The sequence below is a fragment of the Saccostrea echinata genome, unplaced genomic scaffold (assembly GCF_033153115.1).
Source record: "Saccostrea echinata isolate AGI-Se365-2 ecotype Australia unplaced genomic scaffold, CSIRO_AGI_Sech_v1 ptg000032l, whole genome shotgun sequence".
Lineage (NCBI taxonomy): Eukaryota > Metazoa > Mollusca > Bivalvia > Ostreida > Ostreidae > Saccostrea > Saccostrea echinata.
The window spans coordinates 3225661-3246094 of record NW_026889781.1 but is presented as its reverse complement, the minus strand read 5'-3'; the positions used below and the strand labels follow the sequence as shown (position 1 = coordinate 3246094).

The window sequence follows — 20434 nt, the reverse complement described above, 5'->3', positions numbered from 1 at the left end:
GAAGGGTATAGACTCCATTCAGTTGCAAAATATTTGGTGATTTCCTTTTCTAAATGAAATAATTTTGGGAATTTTAAACGTGCATGATTTTGGATATCATGCAACCTGAAAATGTTTGAAAGTTGTATAAAATCTTACTTGACCATGACATTTTTTATTTCTAAGGAAATATGACATGCATTGGATTGTTTTTCTTGTAATTCTAGCAGGGATATATCCACTGCAATTCAATCAAGGATGTAAAGAGATTTTCCTCTGGTAAATTGTATTCTATACATCCTCAGAGGCTGAAGCAGCAAGCTAACTTGTAATACAAGATTTGTTTGTATAGCAAGCCAGCTGGTGTAATTTAGTATACATGTACTATGTACAGCTTGAGCTGAAGGTAAAATATTGTGATGTCACAAGGCATTATAGTTAAAAAGCACTGGGGCCTTCTGCACACATGTATGGAATACAACACAGAGTAAATCCCCTACACCCTTGATTCAGCCTCAAGGTGTATGGAATACAATCCAGGGTAAATCCCCGTACACTCTTGACTAAAAGTATATTATATGCTTCTAACATACTGTCTAAATCTTAAATGTAGCATACTTTCTAAATCTAAATTGATTAATTAATTTGCTGATAATTTGATTATATTGATTAATTTGACAGTTTTGCACTGAAGGCCAGGTCTAAATTGTCCAAAAACTAGGAGGAACCTGTGATTTGAGGGTTTATTTCATGGATTTGAATAACTACATGTATTCATGAGTCTTTTCTCAATTCATAATAAAATCAGGGACCTTTATTAGGAGGGGCTTCGGGGGGGGGGGGGGGGGCGCCAACTCCCCTGTTATAACCAAAATTATTCGTATAAAGATTAAGAAATTTTTATTTTGTTGTTGCTAAATATTGCATTTATAATTTGTGTCCCAGGCCCTTAATCTTTAGACACCCTTCTGGATCCGCCACTGCCCTACAGTTACTGAGTTATATAGATTATGTATGTAGGGTCTTTTGTTGTTAAAATGACTTGTCCCACCCTAAAATGGCCAAAATAGGTACCTTTGCCATCATACTTTGCAACTGTCCCACTCTAAAAGTCATAAATATTGCCTGCATATTACCAGATTACAAGATTTTCACTTTTCAGAAATGTGCTGGTTACCGGAAGTTCACAAGAACCAGTTAAGCGAAGGTAACACCCTACAAACATGAACATGAACTGATCACTGAGACTGCATTGCGTATGAAAGACAGTTTTGTAAGTATTTGTAAGCTTTAAAGTATAAAAATCTTCTCTTGTTACTTTTGAAGATGGAAATTTAGAAGATGCTTGAAGTTCATCGTATGTACTGTGAACTTTGGAAAGTTGTCACTTAGTCTTAGTTGAGAAAATTCGAACTAGGTCAGTTGTATGTGTCAATTTTTCGGAACGATAATCTTTATAGTGCCCGTTTTATTCATTTTTTATACACGTACAATGAACACAGTTGGGCCTGCATTACAGTCTATCCCTGTTTGGGATTGGGAAACATTAAACACAGAAAAGTTACAGTGTCTGTTTAAGGGTTTTTGGTCAACTCGTAACCAGCCTCGTATGATCGTATCTAGGTCAGATCTCCTCCTACAAATGAGAGCCTCGGTTAAACGTCCCTACGCTCCTTATATACCTCGGAGCGCCAAGTCAAAAGTATATCGCCGTGAACCTCTAGCATGTTGAGTAGATTAGATCAAACCCAATAGGTCAACTCATATTAATGAAACGACAAAATTCAACTCGTAACCAGGAGAATTGTTACAAGCTGACTCCCCTATATAAATTGATGACAACTCATAACTTAACAATATTAACAATTTATTACCTCTTCTGAGGTCAACATGGTGAAATACGGACCCAAGATTTGGTCTACGAGGTGAACTGACCTGACCATAGATAGAATGTTCTATCATTAAAATGATAAATGTCCTACGGACCCTGTTTAACGATAGAATGCATTCTGTGTATTGTCCATGTAGCAAAGAAAATACGGGAGATAACTCTAACTTTGTGCATTTACTATGAAATATCCCGAGAGTTCTGAATGTCAACATCTTGTGTAAATTTGAAACGAGTAAAAAATGTTGGTGAAAAAGTGTTGAATTCTTCCATTATATGGATTAAATTTTTAGATGAAAGGTATTTACAGTCTCAAAAGGTTTTTTATGATTAATTTGACTGTTATTTTCAATGCAACTTCATTAATTTTCTCCAAAATCATTTCAGAGCGATTCTGCAATTTTCTGCTATATTATTGGTATATGGGAGGGATTCTAACTATAGTGAGGGCCTGTCCCAAGACACAGTTAGATTATTCTAATTAACCTGACCAAGGCCACGTAGTGGCCGAGGTCATGTCTGGTTAGCAAGTCGGTCAAGTCAAGGGTCCTTCTTTTCACCATGTGGAACTCATATGGGGTATCAATTGTTTTACAATACCGATAAGAAAATTATATATTATACACTTGAGTGCATGATATTGCATTACATTACCAATGTTTTTTGAATGGGATCTTGATTCGCTAGTGAAGTTGTTTATGCTGACTTCTGCAAGTTATGTTAGTTTTTGTATCATGATTTACTGATTAAAACAATTTTTGATTGACAGTAACATGCATTAAATTGTTATGCCCTGTTCACACGGAGAGTTTAATTCGCAGTAAATTAATGCGAAGTAAATAATGTGAATTAAAATAATGCAAATTAAATTGTGTTCACACTACAGCTAATGCGAAGTAAACTAATGGGAATTAAAATTTTATTTCTACAGTAAGGCTATTCAGTAAGGCTATTATGATGTCATTTTCAAATCATGTCGCCTTATGCGCAGCAAACCCATATTACATTCTGTCATAGTCTCTATGCACATTTCAGTGATTAACATAATTTTTCTTTGTTTTCCACTAAAAAATAGCATAAGTATCCATATCTGTCCACAGACATGTGGCATGTGACTTAATTGTGCCATTACGCATGCGTCAAAATTTAATTCGAATTAGCTTCGCTTAGCGTTCACACAGAGCTAATGCGAAGTAATTTAATGTGCACTTAATTAATTTGAATTAAACTAATTCGCATTAAATTCCCTGTGCGAATGCGATTCAAATTTAATTCGCAGTAACTTATGTTTAATTCGAATTAAACTCTCGGTGTGAACAGGGCATTATAATTGAAGTGAACTTTTACTGAGCAAAATGAAAATCTGGCGCAGAATTTTACTATAAAGAAGAGCCATGTCTGCATTTCCTGGAATTGTAACAAAACACTACAAGTTTTTCAAACTATGTTTATTCTCAGTAAAAAAATTGTTTTCCGATAAATGTAATCTGTTCTTTTTGTTTATTGGAATGGATATTTAATAAATTTTAAAGTATATGTTGTAAAATAATCTAAATGTAAAGCAAATTACCACCAAATTTTGCAATTCTCGGCCGATCAGAAGCATGTGTTGATTTAACATGTTTAAGTGATTCAAATTAAGAGATAATTATGGGATATTCCAAATTATTGACTCAACGAAATTGAGCCTATGATATTTTCTGAAAGAAGAACAGAGGCCAGTATATATATATATAACAGTGATTTTTCTACATTTTTTAAAAGGGGCCTGGGCCTTTACAATTGGGAAAAATCATCGACATTTGTATCAAATTGGGAAAAATCAAAAAGATTGAAATGTAACCTTAATTGGCAGGTAAAATGAAATACTGGTATATAAGTAAATGTAACATCATTTATTCAATATTTGCTAAAAAGTAACAAATTAGACACAGTTCTAAATTCTTAACCCTTTTTTTAATCTTTGAAAGTTGTCATTAATTGTGACCAACCTATATTTCCATTTTTTTTTTTGGCCATAATGGTAGACATAAGAGAAAATCTCTCTCGTAATAGCCATTGAAGATAGACTAATCTGACATGATAAATGACAAATCATTTTTTTTTTCAAACTAATTATTAAAGCTTTTTTATGACCCTAGCTAATCATAATGCTGCCATTTCTCTGCAATACTAGTTGCATCTGCCGGATGTAGAAACAGTTTGATTTTTATGGAATCAGGGATGCTTACTGTAGAGTTACTAGTACTTGGATTTACAAATAGAGCTACGTTTTGCCGGTTCACATGCACATTACACTTTCTTAAGATGTATTTATACAACAGGTTTGACATGACCATGTGTTTTTCTAAGTCTTGTAAACGCACGACGTAATCTGCTGTTTCTTACTATTATTTTAAGAGTCTGAATGACCGAGAACAATAGCGTTCCATTTTAGATAAGTCGTACGTAAAAAATTCAATATAACAAAAACAACATCGGTTTTGTTTTGGGAAAAAAGCAATAGATATTGGGAAAAAATCGGTAATTTTTGAGAGTGGAAAGGGCCGATATTCGGACCTAAAGAGGATGTAGAAAAATAACATAATAATTATAATTGTAACTTGATCCGAAGAGCCGTATCATGTCAAGTTGACATGCACGGATCATCAGATCAAATGAGTTTGATCTGATGATCCGCGCCTGTCAACGAGACGTAATACGGGTCTCAGGATCAAGTTACTGTTATAATGATAAATTTATTATATACCCCTTTACAACTAGCAAAATATAATAAAAGGAAACTTTTAGGATCAATTACATAACTTTTATCCGTTAAGCAAACCATTTTATCAAGGAACTTTTTGATCCGTGAGAATAAAAACAGCATTTATCTGTGTCAACTCAAAACCATATATGTTTGTATGTTAACATGTTAAGATTTGAATTGCCTTGGGTACGACTTGACTATGGCCATATGACATTGGGTGGCAGGGGATAGTTTCATACTATAGATTAGTACGCGCTGTCAAATTTCTTTAAAAACTGAGATATCCCCTTATTGATGTGATATTTTATGTAGAAAAATGAATAGAATAATTATGGGATACATGTACATGTGCAGTGTAGCAGAGCTTGCTGAGAAAAATGATGTGCATCATGTAGGTGTCACTCTGATGCTTAGCATATATAGAGTTGTAAATGCGAAACTAAGACATTTGGTCAGTTGCAGAGGAAATTCAGCTGAAAAGCAGTGGTGTGCATCTCAGAGGGAAGGTGAATGGCCCCAGATCAATTGGTGAATTTTCATTAGGGCATGCATTGTTCTCAAAATACTGGGTGTTTTATCCTGCTCGCTCGGGAATGGGATGGGCTGTATAGGTGCGACAGCAGCCCAAATCTTGGAAAAACAAGCCAAAATCTTTGGAGACCTCCAAGTGCATTTTCGGTACATGTGCACTTTAATATGTAGGTTACATGTTATACGTTAACACATTTTTTGAGCTATAGATATACGAAGTGCAATTAATTAGCACCCAAGAAACTGCCCCAAACTATGATCTGTTTTTATTGACCTCATGCATATGCCTACCCCCTCGGCACATGTTTGGCATTGAAAAGAAAAATTATCCCCTGCCACCTTGATAACAGATATGTGGAAATAAATTTTCTGTTTTTAGAACTTCATGGAGATTTGTCATCTATTACAGCAAGTATTTAGAATAAAATATATTTAAACCAAAATCATTTTTTAATGCCAACTTTTAGAGATCAAAGAGTGAGCCTAGATAATTAATTAGAATTTATTAGTATGGTATTTCATTGTACATTTAAGGCCATTCCAAGTTTTTTCAATGTTTAGCGTCCGCGTGTGCCTTGGATTTTTTAACATCCCTTAACAAAAAAAAAACAAACAAACAAACAAACAAAATCAGGAGTCCTGAAATTGTTTATTCTGGTCGATTCACTGAATTCTGTCAATTTCTCTAAGTATTTGTCTACAATATGCCATATTTGGAATATTTTAAGCATTTAATACCTTGATTTTGCTGAAGAATAAAAATTTCTACGAGAAAAATAGATTAATGGAATAATATTCTTTGAATGACATCATTTTTATGGCTATAATGACTTGTGTTTTACTTTTTGGTTTGTGTGTTTTTTGCGAATAGGTAGGGAAGTATTTGAAAGATGGGTGGATGCTAAACATAGAAAAAACTTGGAATGGCCTAAGGTAATATTTTCCATATGCATCAATTTCATAAATCTGTGGTGCAGCCATGCAAAATGACTTGATATTTTGGAGTTAGGAACCACATCAGAGGAAAAGTTTGTTGCTTAGCCAGTGGATGTCAATATGTTGATTGGTGGCTCTGATTTTATTAGGTCACCTGAGTCACTCAGGTGACCTATTGCTACATGTATCTGTTTTCATCCGTCGTCGTGCGGGTGTGCGTCTTGTGTAAACTTTTTACATTTTCAACTTCTTCTCAAGAACCACCGGGCCAATTTCAACCAAACTTGCAACAAAGTATCCTTGGGTAAAGGTAATTCAAGTTTGTTCAAATGAAGTGCCACACCGTCTTCCAAGGGGAGATAACTAAGAATTAGTGAAAAATTAATGGCATCTTTTAAAAATCTTCTTCTCAAGAACCACTGGACCAGGTAAGATGAAACTTATGTGGAAACATCCTCAGGTAGTGTAGACTCAAATTTGTTAAAATCATAACTCCCAGGGGTAGGGTGGGGCCACAATGGACGATCAAAGTTTTACATTATAGGAATACATAGGAAAAATCTTTAAAACTCTTCTTCTCCAGAACCACTGGGCCAAGAAAGATAAAACTTATGTGGAAACATCCCCAGGTAGTGTAGATTCAAGTTTGTTCATATCATGACCCCTGGGCAGGGGTGTGCAATTACAAAAATTAGTTACTAGCCTGGGCTAGTGGAAGTAACAAAGTTACTAGCTCGAGGTTGACAATCATCACTAGCCCATTAACTACCGAAAACAATACATGTATAACAAAAAGGTTAAAAAAAAAAAAATTTAAGTTGAAATAAATAAAACAAATAATGGTTTCCACTATGTTATTGTCAGGTACTTCTCCCTATTTTTATTGAATATAATTGTGACAGTCACTGAAACGACTGGCGATAGCAACACACAATACATATATGTTGAGAAGAATTAAAGATTATGATTTTACAACAAAGTTAATTCGCGACAGGCTAATGCAGTATAGATTTATGATAGCCCAACCTCTAAAATTGGTAGCCCTGAGCTTGGGCAATGGTAATTGCACACCCCTGCCGGGGGCAGGGCGGGTCACAATGGGAGATCAAAGTTTTACATGGGAATACATTGGAAAAATCTTCTCCAGAACCACTGGGCCAAGAAAGATGAAACTGATGTAGAAACATCTTCAGGTAGTGTAGATTCAAATTTCTTAAAATGATGATCCCTGGGGAGGGTGGGGCCATAATGAAGAATGAAATTTTTACATTGGAATACGTAGGAAAAATCTTGAAAAAATTATTTTCTCAAGAACAGCAAAGCCATGATTGTTATATTTACATGGAAGCATCCTCAGGTAATATAGAGTGGGGCCACAATTTATGATTACATATGAATACATAGGAAAAATCTTTAACAATCTTCTTCTCAAGAATAGCAAAGCCATGATTTGTCTTATTTATATGGAAGCATCCTTGGGTAATGTAAATTCAAATTTGTTCAAATCATGACCCCCTGGGGTAGGGAGGGGACACAACAGGTGATCAAATTTTAGTTAGGAATATATATGAAAGATCATTTAAAAATTTTCTTCTCAAGAACAACAAAGCCATGATTAGTCATTTTAATACAGAAACATCTTCAGGTGCTGTAGATCACTAAATTTTCGGGACACTTCATTTTCACGAGATAGTCACTGACTCCTTATTAGCAAACAGAATATTCACGAAATGTGTTTGCTGTATATAATCTTTAGGAATACTAAGATAAGTAAGAATGAAATTTTCACGAGCTTACTGTCTCACGTAATTACGCAAAAATAAAGTTCTTGTGAATAAAAAGTGTTTTACAGTAGTGTAGATTCAAGATTATCCAAATTATGACCCTCGGGGGTAGGGTGGGGGCATATTAGAAAATAAAACTTATAGGAAAAAAATCTAAATTGGGGACAGATTAGAACTTAATTTATGAGTTGTTACTGAATATTAGACTAATTATTTCGAAGATCATGATCATCCTATTATTCTTGCTTTTGGGCAACAAATTAAGGTTCTATCAGTTTATTTTATACTCTATGGATCCTCTATGGATTATTGTTTTATACTCACGTGACCGTTAAGGCCCTTGGGCCTCTTGTTATATGATACATCATGGATATCATTTAATTTCGATGACGAATACCAAGAGTGCAGACTGCAATGAACTTACAAACTAGAAAATCAGGCTTTCTTGCATTTTGTGGGGTCAGCCAAATGGCACAGTGCACATTTTACACTAATACAGTGGCTATACAAGCTATAATTTGGGTCCATTAAAAATGAATTTGTAATTTTTTTTTATTTGTTTACCGAATAAAATTATGAAAATGTTGTAAATCACACTTGAAATTGAACATGTGATTTAGATGGCAAATCATAATTATTGATTTTCGTTTGTGTCGGCATCCCGGTTAAAGTTTTAGGAGCAAGTCCATTCCCAAGTAACTATAAGCCGTACCTGGATCCAACTTACATGGATGATGCATCTAGGGATGGACAATACTAGACTTGCTTCAGATACTGGATCTGACCTAAATTTTTCTAGATGAGTGACCAGGTTAAAGTTTTTGGAGCAAGTCTATGCATTTCCAAGTAACTAAGCCCTACCTGAACCAAAGTTGCATGGAGGATGCACCTAGGGATGGACACTACCAGACTTGCTTTGGATGCTGGATCTAACCTTTATTTTTCAGATGAGTAATTATTAGCCATACCAGAACCAAACTAGCATAGAATGATGTATCTAAAGATGGACACAAGAAGACTTGCTTTTGATGCTGAATCTGACCTACATTTTTCAGATATGTGACCAGAGTAATGTCTTTGGAGTAGCTCTATCACTATATGACATGTTATGACTAAACTTGCATGGATGACGAAACTAGGGATGGACACTACCAGACATGCTATGGATGCTGGAACTGACCTACATTTTCTTTATGAGTAAACAGTTTAAGTTTAAAGTTTTTGGAGCAGGTCTATTCCCATGCAACTGTAAGTCCTACTTTAACCAAACTTGCATTGATAATTGATCTCGCACAAAATTGGTACAAGATTTTACCTTACTTATAGATACACATGTACCATTCATTGAGCTTTGTAATCTTTGATTACCTATGTTTATATGTCTTAAAAAAACTCAATAAACAGTTAACTTTTTTGTAAAAAGTATCACTAGTCAACCAAGAAACTTGTTTTCCCTTAGATCCAACAAAAGTTTTGGTGGTCATTTGATTACAGGCAAAGAATTGATTAAAATTTAAAAAAAATCTTCTAATATTTGGTCGATAAAATATTTCAGGAGGGATCATTTCAATGACAAAACAAAAGGTTAACAATGGTTTTCAAAAGGGTGTCAATTTCATTTGTTACCCTCCAAAACAGGCACCATTTATATAGTATGTTATGAATTAAAGCTTATGTATTCCCTGATCACATCTATTTTCAGAGAAGACGAATGTCACCTTCGTCAGAAGCAGATTTTTACTGCCAGGCTGGCTTTGACCAAAAAAGTTTTGAGATCAAATTTATATCAGACTATAAAAGTAAGTTTATATTATTAATTTACTCTCAACATCTGTGGTTTTGTTTTGTAAAGTGGATGGATGTAGAAAGAATGATAATATTGCTTGAATTTCATATTTTTTCATTACATGATTATAATTTTATATGCTCTTAATTTATAGTTTTGTGCAAAAAAGTTAAAATCCAGATTGATCTGTATTTAAATTTAAGTTTGTATATTTTTTTTCAAAAAATATTTTTGGTATAATTTTTAACATAAATGATGTTTAAACAAATTGGAAATACAGGGGCTGATTTTAGAGCAATCCCCTAGTTACAATATGATGTCACACAAAGACACATTTAGCAGAAGACTTATACCTGGAAAATAAGATCTCAGAATCTGAATTGATAAATTTTTTTGTAATATTTTGTGTCTATAAGTAAGTCTTTTATTGAACCTATTTGACCAAAGTGAGCATCCTGGCCCATGGGCCTCTTGTTTGAAGACAGTTTTAATTTTTAAAAGGTGATGTTGAATCTAAATGCTTTGATGTTTTAGACATCCAAATGGCTAGCTCAGATGTGGAAGTGGAATCGGACCCTTTTAGTTGGGAATTCAATGGAAATTCATTTGACAGTGATGATGATGATGAGATTAATTCAGGTAATATATATAAATATAATTAAACAAGTTGCACTACCCAGTCTGCTGTTAAGCTAATTTCATGATATCATAATGTCATAAAGAGGGATTTAATATTTATCATGTTTATTCACATGTTTTTGGACACAAACTATTTTTTGAGGCGCATCCCTAACAGCGATGTGGCCTCATTGCAGTCGACCCCCATTTCTTTCTTTTCAATTACGGCGGCGACAAAGGACTCCACAATATTGATTCTAAATACGCAATTGAAAATAGAGCAAATGTATATTGACAAGTTGGCGATATTCATTGTCTATTTTAAATACCAAATAACATAAAATCTCACATATATATGTTGTTTATACTTTGAAAGCAACAAAGATAACAAAAAAGAAACAATTACAAAACAAAACAAAAATAGAGAAAGAGAGAAAACAACAACAAACAAACATGTGCTACACGGAGTAAGATCTATTTACATCGCAACAGCTCTTGCCATAAATTATTAGGCCTTGTAATACGACATTGCTTGTATGAATATCTGAGAAAAATATACAATAATTTTATTTTATAAAACATCACTAACAGTAGGAACAAGATGGTTGTTTTTATAGAGATAGAAGGGATATCATTATTTTTTCACTTGATGAAACGATTAGTAAGATGTTCAACTGAATAAATTTTTGCAACAAGGGCCACCTTTCGCAGTCAAGACGAACTCTAAAAACGGCGTGAACTCCGAAAACGAAGTCTTTGGCTCCATCATGCATTGCGGCAAAATGGCGTCCGATGTAAACAAACGATGGATTGTCGTTCGCTTTCTTCATATATACGGCTGCATAATGGCTGTATTTAGTGCATTGTGACTTTACTTTAATTTTTGTTGAATGGATAATTATATTTATGAAATTATTTTGTGGATATTGACTTATTTATTGCTTCAAACTCTTGCATAGTAGTAAATTGGATTATACGACATCGAATTCAATACTGCCGGTAAGAATTATTTTCTTATTTGATTTATTGTCTCCTTGATTTAAATTTTATGTTGTTCCTACGATATCTAGGTGCTTTTACTTGTTTTTGAAGACACCCAGCTTTTATGTATTTTAATTAGAAAATGCGCATTTTTCACTACGGAGCAGAGATATTCACAGGTTTATATTTAGAAGACATGTTGTTACCTTAATTTCTAGAAGAGTGGTTTTTAAAGATTTCATTTTGATAGCTAATAGTTTTAAAAATGTTTTCATAATAATATCTGTTCGTATGTGATAAAAAAAATCGGTAAATAACCATGGTAAGAACTTACGCGTTCAATTCAGATGTCGTACACAAATAAAAATACCGGAATGCTAATATATGTGTAAAATTCAGTCAAGTTTTTAACAGTTACAATATGTATTGTCCCATTTTGTATATATATCCCTTTTATTATGCATATTTACTTCTCAAACATATCATTTTCTCTGTAATTGACCTGACTTCAAACATCAACTTTGAAAGTAAATATTTCCTTTTTTGCAAATAAAATCAAAAATCTGACAAATACGATCTCTTTCAAAGTCTTTTATTTAGCATTTCTGAGTACTGGCATAATTGCCATACTTTCCAAAACTTTGCACAGACAGTTTTTGTAGACCCATCATTTTTGCCGAAAAATCACTATTTTTTGTGCGTGTGCGCATGCGCGGACTCTATTTTCGGAGTCTTTTTCAGTCTCAATTTCTTACTTCCGGAAAAGCAAAGCTGTTTTTGGAGTTCGTCTAGACTGTTTTGGGAAAAAAATTCCACGAGGAAGGGTGACACGAAACGGTGAAATGATCGGTTTTTGGTAAAATGTCAGTTGAGTATGATAAAATATCTGATAAAAAATTGCAATGACAGTGGATTTCAATTTATAGGTTTACTAATACCGTATAAACATAGACTTTTTGAGTTAATTTTATCGAAAATATCAGAGGAAACGTGTTTCATAGTATACCATATACCACTCCCGATTGTTTTTTTTTTCAGTCCGAATTATATGAACATTTCATGTATCCCACTATGGTTTACGTATTATGTCATTTTGATTGATAAAACTAGTCTAAGACAAAGTATTGATATTTAAAAAAAAAATGCTCATAATGAAAGAAACGGAAAAAATTCAGATATGAAATTATATAGAATTATTCAATAATCATTCATTTCTAAATTCTCATTCATTATTTCATCTTTCTACTATGTTTATAATGAAAGAATAAAAAAAAATAAAAGAATAATTAAAATCAATTATAGATTAATTTAAATATCAATGAATTATAATTGATATATCAGACTATCTTTAAAAAAATGTTTGTTTGCCCTCTTCTGACCGACTAAAAAAATGCCACGACTCAAAATCTTTTTTTAACCTCAAAGAAATGATATTTTTAATTTTTATTTTTATTCCTGATTTTTTTTCGTTCCCTCAAGATGTATGTCGAATTTTTCTGAGTAAAAAAATTTGAGTTTTCTACCTTCAGTGCGATGCGTCTCTCAGGCCTTCAGGCCTTTGATTTTATGTAATGCCACCATCAGTATCAATACTTCATAAAGATAAGCTTCACCCAGTCTGACTATTAAGCTAGATTTATAATAAGGTTACGAACAAGGATATATTTTCATCAAGGAGCAGTGGTCTAGCTTCCATTTGTTGCAGTGTCTCCTAAATTGTGCACATCATTGAAGAACCATTTATAAAATTTTCAAATCAATCAGCCAGAACATTGTTATAGCAAACATGCTTAAAATGATTTTATATGCTTACATTGAACTGGTTTCCTTCCACAGAGATTTAGAAGTGTTGTAAATGGAAAGTTTATGTTTATAAAGAATTAAATATTTTGGTCCCCGGCTCTTTGCTATTGTAAGCATGTTTTACTGTATTACTCCCTGTTGTTTGAATAATTAATTTATCTTTATTTTGTGTGATGCCATTTTAACCATTTCTACTAGTGTTGTCAACGAGTACGTGGTTAACCGGTTAATCGGCAAACAATGCGAGTATCAGATAGTAAAACTGCTATTCAGTTACTCGGATATATAGACAAAAGTAGAAAAGAAATGTTATTTTGTTCAGAAATGAATGTACACCTCTACCATCTTATTTACCGTTATTTAACGTTAGACTTGATCTAGCGTTTCACAAACATGACCGATTTGTTTTGATAACAATTAGTTTTCACAGTTTATCTAATCGATGGCTTTGATTGCCAAGCAGTATACAATGTAGAAAACCTGGGTTAATTATAATTACCTCACTTATACTGTGCTAGTCCGCAGTACAGGATTAATTTTAAACAAGATGCCTCCACAGCCATCAAAAGCATAGATTCCGAAATGTTTAAAAGAATTTAAATCCGAAAGGTGTAAAATATGTAAAATGAAATTAACATACACAGAAACGAAACTAAAGTAAGTTTATATTTAGGACATCCGCAAAAATTGCCAACTATTACATGATATTCAAGAACAAATTCACTTAGAAGCTTTAATTTGTCTTTGTGTAATTAAAAATAAATAAATGAAATGCATCTACAGTGCATTTGCGTTTGATATTGGCCAGTATGTAAATGTTAAACATGGAAATTGTAATGACGTTACATATATTACAGTTATTATTGAATACATACCATGAGCAAGGATGTTTAAAGGTCTAAAAAAAAATCCATCCGTGTAACCGTTTACTTGATTGGAAAAGTAAGCGAGTAACCGGTTACTAAAAATTGTCCGATTTGACAACACTTATAAGTATCAACACATAATTATAAGATTGGATGCTGCTCGGTTCGGATGGCCAGAGTCATTTTTATGACATAATTGAAGACATATTACTGGCATTTTGTTTTTCTCACATTACTTGAATTCTTGGTTGCCTACAACAAAAATATTTAAATTGATATTTGTAACAGAGATTTAATTTGCAAATTTAAAAATAATGTTACAGTAGTTAAGAACTGGAATTAGTATAAAAATAAGAAGAACTGGTATACATTGCTAACACAATGAAGCATCGGCAAAGTATTGAAATTATGAAGAATAAGAATCAGAGTGAAATGTATTGAGCATGGATATGAAAAGAAGTGACATACTGTTATGAATGAGATTGAGTGGCCTCTTGCTTTTACTTAAGGATTTTCCAAAACACTGATTGATTTGTATTTGAGAATAAATTGTAGGATTCTTATGAGATGCAAATCCAATTTAAAAGCTTCATCAAATTAAAGACAGACTGAATTATATGTCAAAAGAATGTGAAATGGCATTTCATTTTGAAATAAAAACATGATTTCAACTCAGAAAAACCAATGGGGTACAAAGTAAACAAACTGGAGTGACATACCTAGATTCTCTCTAATGGTTAATACATGTATTTTTAATTTGGGATGATTATTTTTATTCCATATTTCTTCTGTGATATGCATTATAGATAAGTCTACTAAACATGTTTTATAGAGTTCACTACCCCAGGAGGTTAAATATTATGATTAGATATTATATCGTGTTTTTTGTTTTGTTTGTTTGTTTGTTTGTTTGGCGGGGGGGGGGGGGGGGTTGCTGTTTACCAATCTCCTATGCAGAGTAGTCGTTCGTTCCTCTCTCAGACCTCTGCAATGGGCTCGCGTCAAGATTTTTGACATAACGTAAAAAACATAATATTTCAAGGATTATTTCTTTATTATTACTTTCATTCTGAATGAAATATATTCATGTTACAGACATACATTTTTAGGGAAAAAAATATAAATTTTGCTATTTTCTATTCAGGGATATACTTTCATTGTTTATAATACTAGTTGAGCCATATATAATTTATCCATAGTAGGAACAAGTTGATGATGAATTTACTGCAAAGGAAATGTAGTTTGTTTTAACATTGCCAAATCACTCATTGTGTTCATAGTTAAGTGCTAGGTATTGCAAATTAAAAATCCTATTGCAATACCTTGGATACATTGCAATATTAAATTTTGTATTGAAATATATTACAATATAACATTATTTCTATCTTTTTTATTTTTTTTTTTCTTTTTTCATCAAAGACAAAACATGTATATTTTTTTCCTTCATTCCACAGCAACATTGATGTGAAGCCAGCAATTTTTTTCATGCTACGTACAGTATCTAATAATCTCTGCATTAGTCACATACCTCAGTATTTGTGTCGACGTTTTGAGTTTCTATCTTTAACTTTAAAATTTATCACGCAGATGTAGTGAATTTCCGTGTCAGAGGACAATAATTGCACACGTAGTGATTTTCCTTCCCAGAGTATATTATTTACACACACATGTAGTGAGTTTCCTTGCCAGAGTACATTATTTACACATATGTAGTGAGTTTCCTTGCCAGAGTATATTATTTACACAGATGTAGTGAGTTTCTTTGTCTGTTTAAAATTATCACACACATGTAGTGAGTTTCCTTGCCAGAGTACATTATTTACACAGATGTAGTGAGTTTCCTTGCCAAAGTACATTATTTGCACACATGTAGTGAGTTTCCTTGCCAGGGTAAATTATTTACACTCATGTAGTGAGTTTCCTTGCCAGAGTACATTATTTACACATATGTAGTGAGTTTCCTTGCCAGAGTATATTATTTACACACACGTAGTGAGTTTCCTTATCTGTTTAAAATTATCATACACATGTAGTGAGTTTCCTTGCCAGAGTACATTATTTGCACACATGTAATTAGTTTCCTTGCCAGAGTACATTATTTACACACATGTAGTGAGTTTCCATGCCAGAGTACATTATTAACACACATGTAGTGAGTTTCCTTGCCAGAGTGCATTATTTACCCACATGTAGTGAGTTTCCCTGTCTGTATACATTTATCACACAGATGTTGTGAGTTTCCTTGCATTGGTTTATTTTCATTTTCGATCAATGTTTGGAATCATCTTCTAGTGTTTCAATGTTATCGATTATAATCAGACACCAGATTTCTACTTTACAAAGCATAATTTTGAATTTTTAAATTCAAAAGTAATGAGAATCTTTTATCAAGTATATTTTTAGAATCTACACACCTAGCTTAATTAAAAATCAAAACAAAAAATAGGGGTTAATGTGCTTCTCTTGGCGCTATTGAGCATTTAGTTTGACTTTTTTGCACTGTAAATACGTCTTACACATAAATCAATTTTTAAAGTTTTTCCTCCAATATTTTTTTCAAATAAATTATGGGAACAAACACAGTCTTATTTCACCTTGAATATATAGGTGTATTAAAATTTGTGACAACAAAAAATTTTCAAATTACTTCGCAAGTTCAATTATTTGACCTTTTTGCACTCAGAATATATTTTTCTGGCATTAAAAAATTTATCAAGCAATAAAATATCTTGAAAGTAATGACATTTTACTGAATTTAAGAAGAATGGTTAAAAGTATTTTATATATTCAGAAAAGAAAATTAAAAGTGGGGGTCTGTGATGTTAATTTTTAGATATTACCAAAATAGTGCTAATTTTAAGCTTAATTTAAATTACGGCTATTTTTTCCTGGATTTTCACAATATATTTGCTATACTTATCAAATATAATGATAGAATTCATGATATTTTATTTGATATATAATTTAGGACCAGCATAAAACAATTGATGGCTCAGAATAACTCTGTGTGTAGGCTGCATGGAAAAATAGGAATCCAAACTTAGCATACTTTAAATACTTTGAAAGAGAAAGAAATGATCATTTTCTTCTAAAAAAAAACCTTCCGCCACAAAATATACTGTATGTGTCCATAAAATAGTGTATTCAAAATTTAGCGAAATCACTGGGTTTTGAGGTGTTGGCGACATCATGAATTAGCGCTATAAATGTCTGTACCATATATTGCATTTATAAATGATTTCTTAGTGGTATTCATGAATTAGGGCATTGTTGTCTGCGCCAAGGGCCCCCTAAAATATGAAGCCTGCTTTTTTAAGTACACATACAGTAGTTCCTCACTTAATGCTTTTGGTATGGAATTTAATCATGGAGTTTTAATTGAATATATTTTAATTGGTATTGTAGAATCCAAATTTATTGTAAGAACTAAAACAATATGCAAAAGTGGAAATATAGGTTAAGACAAAAATCTACTCAAAAGCTCAGGAGCATTTTACTTCTGGAGAACCACTTAGCAATTTTAATTTGTTTAAATGAATGGTGACCAACTTTTCAAGGAGAAGTAGCTATGAAACAGTGAAAATTTGATTCATATAAAAATCTCCTTTTTATAAACCATTGAAACTTATGTGGAAGTGTCCTGACATGGTATAGATTCAAGTTTGCATGTTCAAATCTGACTTAATGGGGTAGGTGGAACCAGTATGGAATCAATATTTTTTTTACATCAACATATAAAAAAAATGTCATAATAAGATGCGGTCATAACATGGTAGTTTGTTCAATTGTCTTTTTGTAATTAAAAATAAATAAATGAAGTGCATCTACAGTGGGGTAGGATAGGGCTACAATGAAGGATTGAAGTTTTTCATTGGAATGTATGTCACAACAGGACATTGATTAGTGATATTAATGTCCTAGCTGTTATCCTCAGAAAGTGCTGTACAATTTTTTTCCCAATCATGGTTCCTAGAGGTACCCGTAGAGTGGCACAACAATAGTGGATTAAAGTTTTTTGTGGGAATATAAAGGAAAAAATGTTTAAAATAAAAAAGAAATGGATTTTTTTTTAAATACAATGTATTCTGTGATAAAGAACAAACAGCAGCATTTTTTTCTTCCATAACTGGTACCATTGAACAGAGCCATTCCACTAAAAATGTTAATTATTCCTAGTTTGAGAGCATTAATATTTTTCATCAAATTTTGAATTCGTCTATTTTTATGAGGAAAAAATTGTAAAATGCTAAGTTCAAGATCTTTGGGATTGGTATTTTGACTACTTTGTATGGACATTCTTTAAATAGTGCACTGTGCACAAATTTGGTTGAGAATGCACATTTAGTTAAGTATTTTAGTATATCCCTATTCGTTCAAGCTATATATACTGTCCTGTCTGTCCACTTTATTTTGCAAGTCATCTAAATATTTAAGTGGTAGCCAAAGAAATTCATTTTCAGGTGATTGATTAGTTTTTGTAGATGTGTATGAATTTTGATCTCTCCCCTGAAGCTAAGCTGAAGTGAAGTGATAATTCTGTTGAACATGAATTGTTAGATATCAAATGAATTCCAAACTTTAAGACTTCGTTTCAATATGAAGGGATATGTTAAAATTTGAGCATTGATTGGTGTATACAATTAAAAGAATGTCTTTGTGCTTGCATGATGAACTGGGTTGAAAAATTTTGAAAATATTAAATGTTTCCCTCAGCTTGTTGTGATCCTCCTGGACATCCAAGTGTTTTCGACATTGATGAAGATTTTGTCAATCTCTCTCTTGGACCAAACCAAGAAATGATGGTTTTAAGAAGATTATAGGATATGTCATAGAATACGAAGACCCCACCACTGGAGGCAGGCTAATGACTACCCAGTAGATGAGTGTGTTTATGAGGGTGAGTAACTGATTACTTGTTGACACATGTATCTTTCTTATGAACTAGTAAGTGGATTTACATGTCCTTTTGTTGCATGTAATTAGTATATTATGGCTGAAAACTGTGAAAAGATGTTTTACAAAAGTGATTCTTGAAATTTGTTTTGTTTACAAAACTTGAATTTGAGAGTTTTTTCATCAGTAAAGGGATTAAAAAAGGACAAGGAATACAACTTCCACATACAGGCCAAGAATCTTGAAGGTTTTTAAATTAGTGAGTCTAGTGATGTGATTGGTCCCATAACTCCCAAGCCCAAATACAGTAAGTATATTTGAAAAAAATTATAACATTTTAAAAAACAATTACCATATTGTACTTTATTTTCAATTATTTTTTCTTTCACGTTTTTAAACTTTTATTTTAGCCAAGGTTTTGCCACCTGGTGTACCAGAGGCTGTCAACAATTCTATAACTTATCTGAAATGGGAACCACCTAAACATAATGGTGGTTGTAAAATTACAGGTACTAATTTAAAAGTAGAATAAAAAAAGGGAAATGTTGATCTCTGTTCAAAACCACATAAACACTGTAGCAGTTGATAATATTGATTATCTTTGTAGACTACCTTGTAGAAGAGAGGTTTAAGGGAACAGAGAAATGAGTACCCCTGCACTGACCCCTCTTTACTGTCACCGATCTTCCTCAGGACTCAGAGTGGGAGTTTAGAGTTACAGTTGATAACTTTGCTGGAAACTGTGAGCACAGTCTGTGCTCACCAGCATACAAAATCCAGGAGAAGATTGGTATGTTGTCAAGTTAATAAATGTATCATACACTATTATGGTACTAGAAAAAAGATTTGGAGGTCAAATTAAACCATAATGTGTATTTTCTTCTCAAAGCCCATATTACTCTCACTTTACTGGTCAGGAGCTGAAATTTATGTGAAAGCTTCCTGATGTAATAAAGATTTTAAATTGTTCAAAAAATGGCCTTTGAGGTAGATGGGGCCACAATAGGGGATCAAAGATTTACCTTGAAATATATACATATTTTTATGTACTGGTTAAAATCTTTACAAATCCTCTTAAGAACAACTGGACCACAAAAAGTATTTTTAAACCTTCTTGTAGCTTCCTTTTTGTTCAAATCATGGCCAAAGGGAGGAAGGAAGCGGGGGGGGGGGGGGGGGGGGGGGGGTTAGTGGATTCAGAGACCCTTTAGAGTTAGGATAGGGTCATAATATGAGTTCACAATTTTGCATGAGAAAATTAAGGAGAAAAACTCTTTATAAACATTAAGAAAAGCTTCTTTTACATGGGAAATGTTGTAGCCCATGGGACTCTTCTTTGCATGCATAGTAAAGGCAAAAAGAAAAAAATAGATAACCCCTATTGTATTCATAAATTTGATTCTTACTTTTTAAGAAAAGTGTTATTTTCCAATTTAATATCTAATTTGAATGTTTTGACAGAGTCTTTTGCAATTGAGCAGGATGAGGAATCACACCAATCATTTGTAAATGAAAGCAGCAGTCATGATGTTGTCAATGAGAATGGTAATCTATATTTATGATGTTGTTTGGATGTTACAAATTAAAAGTTAACCCCATAAAAATGAACAGTCTTAAAAT

At 32.7% G+C, this 20434-nt stretch overlaps 1 long non-coding RNA gene across 3 annotated transcripts; it reads left to right on the top strand.

The window, feature by feature from the left end:
• Positions 1 to 1201: 1201 nt before the first annotated feature.
• On the top strand, positions 1202 to 20405 carry LOC133197952 (uncharacterized). 3 transcript variants are annotated; one of them, XR_009722460.1, is made up of 8 exons: positions 1202 to 1252; positions 9570 to 9666; positions 10188 to 10292; positions 18635 to 18818; positions 19002 to 19121; positions 19225 to 19323; positions 19422 to 19604; positions 20276 to 20405. It is a non-coding gene; the product is annotated as an uncharacterized LOC133197952 (long non-coding RNA). The 3 variants fall into 3 exon arrangements; XR_009722461.1 differs by lacking the exon at positions 1202 to 1252 and adding an exon at positions 7145 to 7276 and having other exon boundaries at positions 19007 to 19121; XR_009722459.1 differs by lacking the exon at positions 1202 to 1252 and adding an exon at positions 7145 to 7276.
• The last annotated feature ends 29 nt before the right edge of the window (positions 20406 to 20434 follow it).